Genomic DNA, 15000 nt, shown 5'->3' on the forward strand with positions numbered 1-15000 from the left:
ACAAAAGTATGTATATGCATACATACCTCCACATACACATATACGAACATATATACATATACATAATTTTCTTGTCTCACCATTTAAATGTCAATCATGAAGTTGTTATTGAGTATTAGGAAAACTTGTCTAGGCAAAAGTTTGTCTCCCTCTGACCCTTTGAGACTCATAAGAACATATTTAAAACTAAATCAATATTTTCTCTCTCTGTTTCTCAAAACGTAATTTTCCGAAACAGGCAAATAGAAACGAATAAAACATATACACAAACAAACACAAAAAAGATAATCGTTTTCCGTTTTTTCTGTTTCCTTTTTTCTCTCTACCTCAAAGGTTATCCCAAATGGGCGATACGGTTCAAAACTAAAGAAAGGAGAATGGCAAATATCATCTTTCATCTTGCATCCTGAGTAGGCAGTTTACGCAGCGGGATGCTGACAAGGGAGACGCACGGTTGCCAATCCAGCGGAGACGCACAGTTGCCAATCCAGCGGAGATACAAGGCTGCCAATCCAGAGGAAATTGTTACACCTCTCTACACACAACCCCCACCCACCCCGTATGCATTGTATGAATCGTTCCCATTCATTTTTGGGCCGCGACAACATGGGGAAAAAGGGTCTTGTTTATTCATAGCATAATGATGTTGGTGATCATGGATTATGACTGTTTGTAATTGTTTAATGTTGATTTTGAAAAATTGTTTTACAGGTTATTTTTGTCAGGAAAACGTTTTTTTTGTGTGAGAGTTTGAGATGGGTGTGTGTTTTGCTGTGAGTGTATATGTGTGTGCGTGAGTTAGTGTTAGTGTTAGTGTGTGCGTGTGTGTGTGTGTGTGTGTGTGTGTGTGTGTGTGTGTGTGTGTGTGTGTGTGTGTTTGCACATTGGTCTGTCTTTCTCTAAACCTATATTCGCAGTTTTTATATGTTTGTATTATTTTTGTGTGTGTGTTTGGTATATGGTCTACTCTTCATTTATATACGTTTGTATTATTTTATGAGTGTTTGGTATATGGGCTGATTTTTGTTTTAGTGTGCGTGTGTGTACGTCTGGATGCGAGAAGGAGAGCTTGTGTGCTTCGCGCGTGCGTGCATGCATTCTGCCTCCCACGACCTCTGTGGAAATGGACATAATTATCAACCAACTTTACCTGTTACATTCCTCCGAAAATGACGCTTGGGTTTCTGAACGAGCGAAATAAAGGGCAATGTTCGCCCTCCACAATTTCGGAAGGAGAGAAGTTCACACGGAGACCGCGAGGAACATGAGCGAAAGCCTCTCACGACCCGGTACGTGGCTGGAGAGGGGAGCGCTTCGGAGGTCAGAGAAGTGGCATTGCTAACCGCATTTTCTTTGGGACTTCTTTTGTGTATTTCCGCTGGATTGGCAACTATGTATCCTTGATCGGGTTACCTGTAGGCAACCGAGGTGAAGTTTCTTGCCCAGGGGAACAACGCGACGGCCGGGACTCGAACCCTCGAACTCAGATTGTCATGTCAGTCTCCGAGTCCGATGCCTCACACACCGTAAAGCCACGGGTAGCAGGTGGTGGATATGGATTTCAAGCGAGAGGAGAAAGCATTACCTGGTTGAACCTCGCGATACTAAGCAGAAGATCCAAGTCATGGTCAGTGGCCATGGATTACTCGTACTGTATAGTGCTCCTGAAGAAACAAAAGGAATTTCACTCAAGATTTCACTCTGAACAGCGCGAAGGATCTCGTCACTTGGCGAGAGTGACGAGATCCTTCGCGCTGTTCCGATTGTTCCTTTGAGATCTTGAAGTAGGTTCCCATTGCTTTCTTCAGTAGCAGTGTCTGATAGAGAGAGAGAGAGAGAGGGGGGCGGGGGGAGGGAGGGAGGGAGAGTGGATGAGGGTTGGAGGAAAGAAATGAGAGAGGGGGAAGAAGGGAGAGAAAGAATGATTGAGGTAGGAGGGAGGAAAGGAGAGAGAGAGAGGGAGGAGGGAGAGAGAGGAGAAAGGGAGGCAAAGAGAAATAGAGGGAGGAGAGGAAATAGAGAAGTAAGGAGGGAGGGGGAGGGAGGGGAATTAAGGGAAAGATCGATAAAGGGTGAGAAAAAGGAAGATAAGGAAAGAAAGTGAATGAGAAACAGAAAGGAAAAACTGAGAGAGAGAGAAAAAATGAAAAAGACAGACAAAGAACGAGAAAGAGAAGGACATAGTGGAGAAAGAAAGAGAAAGAAAGAAAAAAAGTAAAAAAAAAAAAGAAAAGAAAAAAAAAATAAAACAAAAATCACTTAGCCACATATGAAGCCATGCCGTGGATCTGCAACATTATCGTGAAGTTGCAGTGTCTTGCAGGGCGTCTTGCAACAACTTGCACGGTGTCTTCTGAGAGCGTTTTTATCTCCCAAACTTCTCCCTTGCGTCATAGAACTCGCGAAGTTTGACGGTTTTCTTGTTCATTTGTATTTTTTTCTTTTCTGTTTTCTTTTCTTCTGTTTTAGTTCGTTTTCCTTTTTTTTCTTATATTCATTTTTTTTTCGTTTCTTATATTATTTTTTTATTTACATATTTTCCTTTTTCTTTTCTTTTCTTTGATCTTTTTCCTTTTCTTTGTTCTTTTTACTATTATTTTCTTCTTTTTATTTTCTTTTCTTTCTTTTATTTTTCTCTTCTTTACAATTTTTTATTTTTTGCTCTTATTTATTCTTTTTTTTTCTTTTCTTATATCTTTTTATTTTTTCCTGAGCTTTCTTTTTTCTTTTTTTTTCTTTTCCTGATATTAACAACTTGAACAACAACACAAAAGTAATAATAATAGTAGTTGCAGTAGTAATAACAATAATAATAATAACAATAACAATAAAAATAATAATGAAAATAATGATAACAATAACAAAAACAATAATCATAAAAAATAATAATAGTAGTAGTAATAATAAAAACAATAATAACAACACCAACAAAACAATAATAATAATACTAATAATATTATTATTATTATTAATGATATTAGTAACAATAACGATAATAATGATAATAACAATAATAACAATAACAATAAAAACAACAATAATATTAAAAATAATAATATCTCAAGATAACAAAAGAGAAGCGATCGGGTTGCAATTGCTTCACTGTTGCATCATCCCAGCGGGCCTTGAGGCGATGAAGAACAGTCCAACTTTTTCTCTTTCTCTTTATATACATAAATCCTGTCATTTTTCGTCTCCTTCGTTGTTTTAGTTCATTATGATTATTATTCGCTTCTTCTTCCATTTCTTTTGTTTACTGTTCTCGGATCCTGTGTACATGCATTAATACGCATATTACATACATACCACACACATACAAAGACAACACACACGCAAGAAGTCATGTGCATCCACCCACACACACGCATGTATATCTTTACATACATCCATTGACATTCAATAGACAAAGGCCGGTGCAATATCCGTTAGCAATAATAAAAGCACCACCTGGGAGAAACTTCGCTGAAAATCGGGTTAAAATCGATACCAAACCACTTAATTTAGACGGCGCGGAACTGTCGGTGAATAGGAAGCTTTAAGGTTGCCTCCAGAGAGCTTAGGATGATGCTCGCGGCGAATGGTTTTGACTGCGGGATGAAAAAGGGTTCAAATACACAAGGAATAATTAAAATGGGAGTGTACTAGCTCTTTCATCTTAAGAGGAAACAGTAATAATCCAAGACATGATAATGACAATATATTATATACATGTATTTATATGTGTGCGTGTGTGTGTGTGTGTGTGTATGTGTGTGTATGTGTGTGTGTGTGTGTGTGTGTGTGTGTGTGTGTGTGTGTGTGTGTGGGTGTGTGTATGTGTGTGTATGATAATAATAATAATTGAATAAAAAAAGTTATTTATAAATGTTCTAAAAAAGAAAAGGAAAAAGGAAAATATAGTATGAATAAAAGAAGAGTCTGTATATTGAATCAGAATATCTATAAAATGCTGGTAAAGCAAAAAGAATTTGTTCGAATACAAAGGCAAGAATGCAGTAGTAAAGAGAGAGAGAGAGAGAGAGAGAGAGAGAGAGAGAGAGAGAGAGAGAGAGAGAGAGAGAGAGAGAGAGAGAGAGAGAGAGAGAGAGAGAGAGAGAGAGAGAGAGAGACGGAGAGAATGAATTAATGAATGAATGAGTGAGTGAGTGAGTGAGTGAGTGAGTGAGTGAGTGAGTGAGTGAGTGAGTGAGTGAGTGAGTGAGTGAGTGAGTGAGTGAGCGAGAGTGAGCGAGCGAGCGAGTGAGCGAGCGAGCGAGTGACAGAGAAACAAAGACAGATAAACGCTAGGGTAACATAGGAATGGCTGGGGAATATAGGACTGAAACAGTAACACAGAAATGGTAGGACAGCATATAAAACAACATAGAACGTAGGAATGGTAGGATATCGGGAGGAAAAGATGGAAAACGTTAAGAAAACAGTGTCTACCCTCATGAATGAAGAAAACACACACACACACACACACACACACACACACACACACACACACACACACACACACACACACACACACACACAATGTTCAGGACAAATCGAAACTAAAAGGTTCTAAGAACTGATGGAGCGAAAGGATTTTGACTAAATAATTACAGGACGCGCTGAGTGGAAGCGAATATTTCCAAATGTTCCTGGATTTACGTTTTGTGTACAGGATGTGCCACCAAAGTTGACAAAATTGTATACGAAACTATTTAAAAAGTAGACTGCAAGGGAAAAGAGTACTTATTCGTTGGTAAATCTTCGAATGGAAATTTTGTTAAATCCTCATGCATTTTTTTTTTTTTTTAATAAAAGGGGCTTATCTGTTGAAATAAAGGGAAGTTTAGATACTTCGGAGAGAAATAAGTCGGGAGAGCAATCAAGTAATGATTAGAAAAACACAAAAAAAAAAAGAAAACAAAATAAAATGAAAGCTGTTCGTCTTCTACGTTTGCTTGGTGTTTCTCCATGATGCTTGAGGGTGAAGAAAACACCGATGAAATCTAAAGTAGGTTCATTTGCGATCAGCTCTGACAAAATAAATACGGAACTCTTCTGTTCCTCTGCCCCACACGCCAGGCTCCGTCTGCGACTGTCTACTGCCAGACGTGTGACTACAGAGACAAACTAAAATGTTGTACACTATAAATCATACAGAGTCTCACTCTTTCATATAGGTGATATGGTACACATCAATATAAACTGAACATAATCTTCTATATTTAACATGGTAGAACATATCACATAAAAGACAGTGTATAATATATAATCACATAATTATCACTAACTACGTACGATAATAATGGCATCACAATACGTATGCACTGGCATCACAACGTGGCACTAACAACTCACATCATTGTCATAACTCACTTCATTACACAACCCACAAAAGCCCTTTAAAAATCCGGCTGGTAATCTTCCAAGAAGCGTATGGGCATCGTCTTGGATTTTAGAAAGTAAAAAACAAAAGGAGATAGAAAAAAGTCTGATATTACACCCACGTTGTACGGATTTCAAAACCCGAGTACGGTGTTTAATAAGGAAATTCGACGACCAAGTCCTCTTTTCCCTTCATCTCGACCCTTATTCTGAATGAACACAAGATTCGGAAATGCCTCACAGACAGTCGATGGTCGTTTGTTTGCCCAGAAAGGAATGCCTGTCGTCGTGAATGTGTACTGGAGGTCTCATGCATGTTCCCCTGTGTGATACGTGCAGCGATAGAGCTTAAAATGATTATATGGTTGTCGTGACGTTGGAGATCGATTGGTTTATGTGTCTGTAGAGTCGACCGAATCTTTAGGTGAAATATAGAGTAGGTGGATCGAGGAATATTTATGGAAGTACAGTTTCGTTGTTACGTTGAATGCGCTATGTGTATTAAAAAAAAATAGGATATGATACGTTGAATTATCAAATATCCAATAGTGAATTATTCGGAACTTGAAAAAGAGATAACGAACATTGCCATCAATAAATTTCAACATACTTGTTAGGAAGACTTATTCATTATGTTATACATGGAATGAAAAAGACATCATTAACTACCCCTAGCTCAGGAAAGGTCACCATAGCACTAAAGGAGAAAGATTGGTGTAACGTGAAACGGTATACAGAATAAGGAAAATCTGTGTAAGGACTCGTAATGGGCGCGTAGCTGTGGTAATAATACCATTAAGGGTATTACTCGAAGAAAAATCTGGGAAAATTGTTGCCTACTTTACCTATGTGCAATATATTCACTCTAGTTTGTAATCTTGAGAAGTTATAGATACCTGTATACCTTCGAAAGTATTTATTTCAATATTCACTCTACTTCCAAGAGGAAACAGAAGGTAAGAAGGAATTTCGTTATCATTAGCGTGAAACGATATATCAAAGAAGAGAGACGCCTTTGTATTCTGCAAGGAATCGATAAAAGGGAAAAATAAAGATAGAGAGGAGGGAGGGAGGGAGAAAGGGAGAGAGAGAGAGAGAGAGAGAGAGAGAGAGAGAGAGAGAGAGAGAGAGAGAGAGAGAGAGAGAGAGAGAGAGAGAGAGAGAGAGTGACGAAAGAATAAAGAAACAAAGAAAATAAAAGATAGAATGAGGGAGAGAGAGATAACTAAGAACCAACAAATTGAAGGGAAACTTTTGTGCAAGAGTAATTTGTGTTACAAACAGAAAACGTATTTAAAAAAATAGCAAGGTGAAGGATGTAAGAATAATGTGCACAGGGTTAAGCACATAAAAACACACAAAAAACACAAGAGTAAAAACAAAAGTAAATAACAAAAATTAACTGCATCTCATATAAATGCAGTAAAAGCAGTGTAAATACATGCATGACTGTTGAGGAAAAAATGCCCAGGTGAAGAGGAAGGGAAAGCACGGGTCTGAAGTGATAACGCGTCCTCGACACGAACCAAAAAAAAAAAAAAAAAAAAGAAGAATTATATTGCAGCGTTTTCTCGTTCAGGCAGACCAAGCAGTAGAAGTGACATTATTGTGATACATATAGAGCATAAATTTCTCATGATTGTGGTGCTTGCAATTCCATATGTGCAAGAAATAGAGGAAATTGAAAAGTACGAATTTCCGAGCGCAAAACGGAAGATATCCTGGAACGACAAAGCAATTGCTTAGGAGATGCAATTACATGGATATTGGTTGTGATTATTGCAAATCGCAAGAAATCGCAGAAAGATTTTTGAGGAAGAAGACATTTGTTACTTGTCCTTAAGGACTATGATCTCATGACAATATCCACTTCTACAATAACGATAAGGGCATCTATAATTATGAAAGAACCATCGATATAAAATGAAAAATATAAGTAACGAGGATAATAATGATGATAATAACAGTACCACGACCTCCGCTAATGACAAGAATAACAATAACAGTAACAGTGAGGATAACCATGAAAATGAAAACTAACCCACATAACTGATGAATAAAGCACCTGCCTATTTCTAGAGATTACTAACACACCAGATCGACCTGACTTTGTACACAAACCCCAAATTCAATATCCAAAACAAATCCGGTAACCTGGTCCTTGTCTTCAGTCTTTCTTCCATGTTTTCGTAATGAAAGAAAATACGACACGAGAATGCTTCACACACAACCTGTAGACGCGCTTTGACGAGAATGAAAACGTGTTGTCGAGGGTGTGGGTATGTCTCGTACAAGGTGTGTGTAAGGGGTAAAGAGCTTAAAATTTTAATAGAGGTTTCGCGTTATCTGAGGTCGTTTGGATGATGTAGGGTGAAATTTTATTGTTTATTCAATCATACTGCTTTTGTCCTACTTTTGTTTTAGGGTGTGAAGTACTTTGTGATACGTTGCTTAAAGTATTGATATGCTTGTTATGGCTGAAATGGTGGTGATCTGGGTGTTTTATTACTTACCGTTGTTTTATTTTGCTATAACCTTGATTTTTTTTTTTTTTTTTTTTTTTGGCTGGTGTACGGAGGGTAACACAGCCCGAATTCTCGATGTGAGATACCTGGGGAATGTGACGTGATAGGTCAATACTGGAATAGTATGATAGGTTAGGAAAAAGGCAATAGAAAGTAAAAAAAAAAAAAAAAAAAAAAAAAAAAAAAAAAAAAAAAAAAAAAAAAAAAAAAAAAAAAAAACTTCTAATAGAAAGAAAGAAAGAAATAGATTACAAAGGAAAGAGTTCGGCGCAAAAGAAAAGTTGCAATGTCACGAAAGAAGCCAAAACAATGGTTGTTTAATTGCACAGGAAATTGAAATAGAGAAAAAGTAACTTTAATAGCATAAGTAACTCAGTTAAAGCTAACCAGCATTACACGTTAGACGAAGCAGGTAATGATATACAATCTTTTATGTGAATGTGGCAAAACTACACAAAGAGTAAAAGCACAGACAACCACTGCGGCAACTCAGCAAGTTCGAGTAAAAAACACAGCGTTGCAACACAATTTTAAGTGACGAATGAGGACGCAATATTTTCTCGTCAAGAGCACATGATACAAAAACGGATATCGATAATAATAATAAATTGAATAAATACTGCAGGGTCTCGGAGACAAAAAAATTAAAAAGAACAAATGCGAAGGTTTGGACAGAGAAGTGAAGAAATTGCCAGAGATGCAGTGCTGAGGGTTCCCAATACCCGATTTTTTGCAACAGTCATTTTGCAGGCGCCATGGGAGTGCGGGAGACAGAAGAAGAAGAAGAAGAAGAAGAAGAAGAAAAAGATAGACAAACTTATTACCAAACCTCAATTTTCTCGACATAGAATTAACTCCAGAGTATTGTGAGCGACCATAATAGATAGTGTTAACTCCCAATAGACAATTCTTCGAGTCAATCTTATTATGTGGTATAATACTAGTAAACAATATCAAACAGTTTTAGTAACCACCGGTATCAATAATTGTTCCGTATGTCTACACTTTTTTTGTATAGTTTCTGTGTTGAATATATTAATTGCAAACTCTTAAAACTAGGATAAACTAAACTAAATGACCTCCGATCCTCATTAATGCATCGCTATTTGTAAATACAAATAAAGTAAAAGTAAAATGGATACACATATTTCAGGATTTAGTCTTCATTCCTATAAACTATATTAAAAAAAAAGTTTTGAATGTTCACACAGTGCTCTGATTGTGAATTTAAGTAACAGTATTTACTCTCTATTTCTTATTTACTCTTCTGTGCATACGTAACCACGAATCTATGCAATGTTGAATACACTATGGTGTTTACTTGCAATATATATGACGAGAAATCGGAAAATTCATTTTGGATTGGGACGTGAGAGGGGAAAGGCTCAACGTATGCAACCGGTGAGAAACAAGACAACGAAGTGGAATTCAAACTTTGCAATAAGAGAGTAAATATGCAAGAGCGGGGGGGGGGGGGGGGTGAAGATCAACCGAACGAAAATCATGAAAAAAGTAGAACGTCATAATGATCGGAATGATGATAATGATCAAATAGCATTATTTCTATTGGTAATGATAATATTTGCAACAACAATGATCATAATGATAATAATGATGACACGGGTATCGGTATTCATATCAACATTTGTAGTGATGATAATGATAATTATAGTACTGATTATAACAAATATAATGGTCTACAATAATAATAATGATGATAATGATAATAATAGAAAATAAAAACAAGAATGGTGATAATTGTTACGCCTACATCCAACTAGCCTTCCATGTCTAAGGTATGATTGATATTTTCATTTAAAAGAACATTCTTAAGACCTAGACGGGCTGTGTTGTAAACTAATGTTCAGCATTTACTATAATAAAACTATTCACCAAAGGCAAAACAATGTAACAAAACTAGAAAGTACGAACTTCATAAAAATAATGGTGATGAATTAAAAAAAAGTGAAGAGACCTTCCTTTCACGAGGATAATATTATAAAACACAGGCAGACTTATAAAAGAGCAATGTGACCCATGGCGCTTCTTGCTCTGACCGGCAAAATAAGCAAACGCAACAGTACAGCTGATTCAGGTATTTCACTTAGTATATATAAGCACCTTACACAGTTTGACCAATCTTTAAAATATAAATCAAATAAAAAGGTATGCATTAAGCAATCTTTCCTGAATTTACGAAAAACAACGATGGCCTCATTACTCGAAATTCCGGCTTGAAAACAAACAAAAGGATTTGCACACCAACTTTTACCTCCCACGATGTCGAGCAAGTACCAAGCAGTTTTCAGTTAATTACGTTCGTTAATATTCAAAATCTTTGAGTAAATTTCACAACCAAGATTATTTTATACTATTTCAATTTATACTACTTCCAAAATCACTAAATATAATTTCATAAAAAAATCCTAACTGTAGTGATCACGAACAGCAATGGAAGAAAATGGGTTACGGTAGATTTTAATAAACTGGAGATTGGTATATCCATGATCCCCCTCCCCCTTTTAAATTTAAAACATCACTTTCTAAGAAATTGAAATGGTGTTTTAACCTGAAGTCTCCTGACTAAATTTCCAAGTCTGCTTAGTGTATCTGCAATACAGTTTTGTTTTCCCTTGACATGCCTTATCTCAATGTCATACCTCTGGAGCGCAAATGCCCAGCGCATAAACCTGCACATCATGGGTCATCAGGTCTGCTCTTGTAGGGACGTCACCAAACAGATCTGTGAAGTCTTCTAATATTGCCTGCAGATCTTCAACTTGGTTAGCTCTGAGGTGTGCAAGCTTACACAAAGAATTTGTGAGGTGTGGAAGCTTACACAAAGAATTAGCAACAACATCACTATAATTTAACATCAATTACATCACAACCAATCATTATTCTCCCTATCCTTATCGATGTTCATTACCCAAGATATCTTTTCCTTCATTTCATCTCGTCTTATGAACTTTTTTCAATCTATTTATGTGAACAACCCTTTTTGATTTTCATTGTTAAGGAATAGATATCTCATAATTTACATCACTAAGCTTTGCAGTGATCTTAACTGGGCCTTCAAAGTTTACACTAAGTGGATTTATCTCACAGGAACTATGACTAAAACTTCATCACCAACTTAAAGTTGTTGTTCTTTACTTTTCTAATCAAAAATATCTCATGCGTATTTGAGTTTTTTTTTTTTCCAAATTTTCCTTTGCAAAGTCTTTAAGTCTTATAACCCTCTCACGCTTATGTTCAACAAACATGTTGATAAACAATTAGAAATGTTTAAAAATTTCATCACATCTCATTAAGTTCCATGGGGTTAGCTTGTAAAGGTTTATCTGAAACAACATGGTTAGGAACCACTTCATTGGTACCAATATCATTTCCCAACAAAAATGAAATATCTTCAAAAAGTAATGTGACCTTAACTCCAACTATAACTTCCTGAGTGGACCACATGTACAACAATCACATGTACAACAATTCTCAATATCAGGTATATCTGACTGTAAAACCAAACTTTGAGCGGATGCCGTATCCCTCAAAATAGTGACTGGATAAGCAGTACTTCCCTTATTCACAGCTACCAAACCCATCGACTTAAAAGACTCATGTAAATCTTCCTCCTCAGTACCCAAACTATACTTTTCATTCAGCAATTTCATATTTGCCACTAGTTTAGAACTAAAATTCCACTTATGAGCAAGCCTTGGACAATCTTAAAGTGTCCTTTTTTCTACAATAATGGCACAACAAATGAGTTTTATCGCCAAAATTCTTCTTGTCCAAGCTTTCTTTACCTTTAAAACCATGATAGTTGCCAGACGTAATGGGAGCTGTTTTCGGCATATTACAAAAAAAAAAAAAAAAAAAAAAAAAAAACAGATCTAACCATATGTGTTCAAGTATAGTTCTCAGCAAGTTCAACAACTCTCTTTAAGTCAGATTTTTCTTTCTTAGCTTAATACAATCGAATGTTATGTGCAATACCCTGATTGTTCGAGTACGATTGCTTCACACAATGGATCTAATGTTTCAATATTGTTGGCTGTCAACCATCTTGCAAAAACTTTACGCAATAAATGTGCATATTCTACAAAAGTTTGTCCAAGGTTTTTTACCAATTTCCTAAACTGCCTGCAATGTTGTGCAGTTAATATATGACTCAGAAGCACAGCATTTTTAACTTGTACATAATCACTTTGTAAGAGTAAGACTGAGATAATTGCCTTTATCCATGACATTATAATGAAAATATAATGATAATGAAAATCATTGTCATCCTTGTCGCTGCCACTATATCATTATAGTCACCATGTTCATTGTAATTATTTTTATTGGTATATTTTCGGATCACATTTTTTTGCAAAAATATTTTCATTAAAAGGGAAATCAGAATGACTCGAATTTCGGATAAAAAAAATGGATTACATTATGGAAATTTGTTGAATTTGAATCCAGTCTACTATTTCCGTTGCCTTATCAAGATCATATATATATATATATATATATATATCGTCATCATATGAGATTTCACAATTAAAATCACATTTTGGTCCCTAGTAATATGCAAATATGTGCAATTTTTCCAGTCTGTCTGGCCCGAATATTTATGTTTATACCACGGCTTCGTTTTCTGTGGTTGACGATATAACATGTTCTTGATAAGAATTGTTTTATATTTCCGCTTGCCTGCTGAATAAAATAAGTAATCAAATATATAAAATAAATAAATAAATAATGAAATGAATGAATATGAATAATAACGAATAATGAAAGATGAATGAAAATGAATAATGAATATAATATATAGAATAAGGATGAATGAATGATATATGAATATGAAGTTCATAAAGTCCTACTAACAATAAATACAATTCATAGCTTTTGCAATACAATTCACGATGTGTTAGAGACATGTTAGAGGCATAGTTACGTTCAATCGCAATGAAAAGCACACATCTAAAAGTTTTATACCTGCGGTTACAAACAACCAATATTCATCTAATATAGCGTGTTAAGAGCGTATCTAAAATAATAGGTAGAGATCCAGTACAAGTAACAACAACAACAACAAAAAAAGAAGAAGAAAAAAGAGAGAGAGGGAGAGAGAGATAGGGAGAGAGGGAAAGAGGGAGAGGGAGAGGGAAAGAGGGAGAGAGAGAGGGGGGGGGATAGGAAGAGAGAGAGGGAGAGGGAGAGGGAGAGCAAGAGGGAGAGCGAGAGGGGGAGGGATAGGAAGAGAGAGAGAGAGGGAGAGGGAGAGGGAGAGGGAGAGCGAGAGGGAGAGGGAGAGGGAGAGCGAGAGGGAGAGCGAGAGGGAGAGCGAGAGGGAGAGCGAGAGGGAGAGCGAGAGGGAGAGCGAGAGGGAGAGCGAGAGGGAGAGCGAGAGGGAGAGCGAGAGGGAGAGCGAGTGGGAGAGCGAAAGGGAGAGCGAGAGGGAGAGAGAGAGGGAGAGAGAGAGGGAGAGAAAGAGGGAGAGAGAGAGGGAGAGAGAGAGAGAGAGAGAGAGAGAGAGAGAGAGAGAGAGAGAGAGAGAGAGAGAGAGAGAGAGAGAGAGAGAGAGAGAGAGAGAGAGAGAGAAGAGAGAGAGAGGGAGAGAGAGAGGGAGAGAGAGAGGGAGAGAAAGAGGAGAGAGAGAGAGAGAGAGAGAGAGAGAGAGAGAGAGAGAGAGAGAGAGAGAGAGAGAGAGTCTAAATTCACACACTAATGACTTATACAACAAAATCTCACATTTTACTAGCCACGCAGTCCTACTTGCATCTAATAGTGTTTAAACAAGAAATCAACGAAAAGGGTAACAAGATAACAAAATACTGACGCAGATGAGAATTATAATAAAGTGCCATTGACTAAACTAAAGTAAGAAGGATGATGATGAAAAAAGTGATACAAGATTTATAGGAGGACGATAACGATTATGATTAACGATTATTATAATGATAATGACAATAATATGGTAATGATTATGGTTCATTCTTATGGTAATGTTAATGTTTATGGAAATCTTATTTTTTATGGAAATAGTAACATTAGTGGTAACGGTAATGGTATTAGTAATATAATTATTAATATTAATAGTAACAGCAATAGTAATGGTATCGATAATCGTAATAGCAATGGCCCTAGTCTTGCTCACACCAATTACAAAGATTTAGCGAGAAGTGTTACGTTTACCGCAACTACGGCACAAACCTTTTAAGCTGCGCTGCCCACCGGGCCTCACGCAGAGCAAACCCGTGACCTCCAAAACGCATTCCCAGCGCCCTGCATTCCAGCATTCCAGCTCATTCCAGGCGAACACATGTCCATCGGGCGCGCGTGGCGTACTGTGGTGTCGCATTTTCATTCGGAATAACGAACACACGGAACGAGCAGAGGAAACATGAACTGAAATTTCACTGTCATGTCAACGCAATGAGAGTAATTTTTATAGGATAATAAGGAAAGGACAGCGTATTTATCGGAGGGATAACGAACGTAAAAGAAAATTGGGCTGGATCATATAACCCAAAGTCCGTGTTTAGTAAGGTAATTCTGCAACTTAGTCCATATTTCGTCGGTTCACTCCTCGTTGGACACCCTAATTTGGGTTTCTATAAACCAGGGTGGTTTTCTTTTGCGTTCGTTAACCCTACTGATGAATAGGGTGTTTATGATTTATTATCCCACAGTAATTACTTTTAGTGTGTCGACATATCAGTGGAATTATCGAAATTTTAGTATTGTCAATGTGTTTGTTTGTTTATATCATAATTATCCTCGTGTATGTCTAACTTTCTCATTTTTTCATCATTTTTGTTATCATGATCATCATTTTCATCATAATTATCATTATCAGGGAATATTAATACAATCGTCGTATTTCAGACCAAACTCCTCTTTACCATTTATATCAGGTTGCATAATGACAGTTTCTGCGTGTGCAATAGTCGAATGTGAGTGAATTTCCATTCCAAGAGTATCTCTCACTATATATAGTATATATGTGTGTGTGTGTCTGTGTATTTATTTATTTATTTGTTTATTGTATATATACACATATATGCATATATATATATATATATATATATATATATATATATATATATACATACATATACATACA

Source organism: Penaeus chinensis, chromosome 12, assembly GCF_019202785.1.
Source record: "Penaeus chinensis breed Huanghai No. 1 chromosome 12, ASM1920278v2, whole genome shotgun sequence".
Classification (NCBI taxonomy): domain Eukaryota; kingdom Metazoa; phylum Arthropoda; class Malacostraca; order Decapoda; family Penaeidae; genus Penaeus; species Penaeus chinensis.